This window comes from Carlito syrichta, unplaced genomic scaffold (genome assembly GCF_000164805.1).
Source record: "Carlito syrichta isolate Samal-C Ts95f unplaced genomic scaffold, Tarsius_syrichta-2.0.1 Scaffold302382, whole genome shotgun sequence".
Lineage (NCBI taxonomy): Eukaryota > Metazoa > Chordata > Mammalia > Primates > Tarsiidae > Carlito > Carlito syrichta.
The window spans coordinates 222,985-225,414 of NW_007246478.1; positions in this window are offsets into that span (position 1 = coordinate 222,985).

Consider the following 2,430-nt stretch of genomic DNA (forward strand, 5'->3'; position numbering starts at 1 on the left):
GCTGGCTAGCCAGCTGTCTTAACTTGTTGACTTAACTAGCTAGCAAGCTAACTTAACTAGATGACTTAACCAGCTCTGTACCTAGCTATCCAGCTGTCTTAACTAGGTGAAATAACTAGCTAGCCATATGGCTAGCCATCTGACTTAACTAGCTTTTTTTTTTGAGTTGGAGTCTCACTCGGTCACCCAGACTGGAGTGCAGTGGCCGCTCCTGGCCACCGCAGCCTCAAACTGCTGGGTTCTGGCGATCCTTCCGCCTCAGCCTTCCGAGTAGCCGGAATTACAGGCATGCGCTACCACGCCCGGCTGATTTTTTTATTTATTGTAGAGATGAGGTCTCGCTGCCCAGGTGGGTCTCGAACCCGCGGACTCAGGCAATCCACTCACCTCAGCCTCCCAAAGGCGCAGGATTACAGGCTGAGCCAGGCCATAATTTTTCTTAACTTTTTTAATGTTTATACTTTCTCTCGACTACTACTCTAGAGAGGGTGTGAGCAGACTTCACACTTTTTTGAATTCGGTTACTCAGTAGCTTGCACATAGCAGGTACTTAAAACCATTGTTTAGTTGGAGGGAGAGTCTGAAGCTGCTTCTGACCCAAGAGAAAGAGGTTAGGGAGATTGTTCTTTTTTTTGAGTTGGAGTCTCACTCCGTCACCCAGACTGGAGTGCAGTGGCCGCTCCTGGCCACTGCAGCCTCGACCTGCTGGGCTCCGACGATCCTTCCACCTCAGCCTTCCAAGTAGCTGGAACTACAGGCGTGCACTACCACGCCCGGATAATTTTTAATTTATTGTAGAGACGAGGTCTCGCCAAGTTGCCCAGGTGGGTCTCGAACCTGCCGGCTCAGGCAATCCACTCACCTCAGCTTCCCAAAGCGCTGGGATTACAAAGCTGAGCCACCAACCCTGGCTGAGATTGTTCTTGTTGGGACACTTAAACCAGGGAACTGGGAGCAGCCCTGACATGGAAGAACTCTATCTTAGTGCCGAACCAGTCTCACTTCTGCCTGCAGCAGGCTGGGTGGGACACCCTAAGTCTAAGAAGCCAACAGATTTCAGTGGAAATTTCCCACCTCCTGCCTGCCCCAGGCCCCTGGGTAGGCCCCTTATCAAGTTCCCCCTGAGTCATCCTGACCCAGAGACGAATTTAGATGCTGGAACCTTCAGGTCCTTCCCTCCCCCACTCCAAGTAAGACTACTTTAGACACATTAGAGGAGCCTGCAGGCAAAAGTTCTCACTCTAGTCTCTTTTTCTGCAAGTTCCACTAGGGCTGGTGAGATGTCCTTATTCTGTGCATCTTTAGCTAGGATCCTAATTCCAGCAGGCGTTTCCTTGTCTGGGAGAGTGTTACACTGGCATTGAGAGGGAAGAGGGGACTAGGCGAGGAGCCAGGGTGCCCAGCTTCTGTGCCAGTTCCTGGGGGGAAATGTTATGAAGGGGGTGGGAGAAGGGAACAGAGGAAAGCTTGGGTGTTCCAAATTGAGGGAGGTAGCGGGACCCCTTAGATTTGGGGTTGCTGAAGGCTGGGTTTGAGCCTGACCAGTTCTCCCACTCTGGGTCACCTCCTCCCTCTTGGCCTCTCCTTCTTTCCAATGGACCCTGCCAAGTGGGGATGAAAGGGGCATTGATGTTCCTTGGATGGGGGGTGGGGTGGGGGATGAGGGTGGAGGTGGGAGGGTGGTTCCCAGGCAGGAGGGGGGAGGGCAATTTGGGGGTCTTGGGGGGGGTAGCCTGGGCTGGTGTTGCAGTTGGCAGCTCAAGTTCCATTGGCCATTGTTCCCAACTGGCCTGGTGCCCAGCCCCCGAAATGGCAACTCAGGAACCAGGCTGAAGGGGGATGGGGTGGGGATGATCCTGGGACTGGGGGAGCCAGCGGGGGGAGGGGGGGCAGGTGGGGAGAAATTCAATCTGGTTTCCTTTTGCCTAAGACAACTTTGAATTCCCTTAGCCGCATCAACTATCCCATTCTAGGGTGCCTCCCTCTGAGGGGCACAGGGAGGGTGCATTTGGGGTGTGTGTGTGTGTGTGTGTGTGTGTGTGTGTGTGTGTGTGTGTGTGTGTGTGAAGTCTAGGGTGGCAAACCCACCCAGACACGGAGAGAGCCGCTGCAGTCCCAAAGACCGTCTCCTGGGCATTGCGAGTCAGCCTGTCTAAGCTGGTCTCGCCTCCTTTTCTGGGCCGGACTGGGAGGGGTTAGCGCCGAAGCCACAGGGTCTCTTGGGTCCCAGCCCGGGACACTGCGTCCTCCCCACTCCCCTACTCCACCCCCGCAGGGTTAACTCCGCCCCCGCGCCTGTTTACCCAGGAGTCCGAGCCTCTGGGGGTCCCCGGCCCCTCCCCCGCCCTCCCTTGAGGCCTTGACCCGGGAGTCCCCGTGGGCCATCCTCTCCCCCTCCTGCGATCGCCCTCTATTTATAGCAGCCCCCCT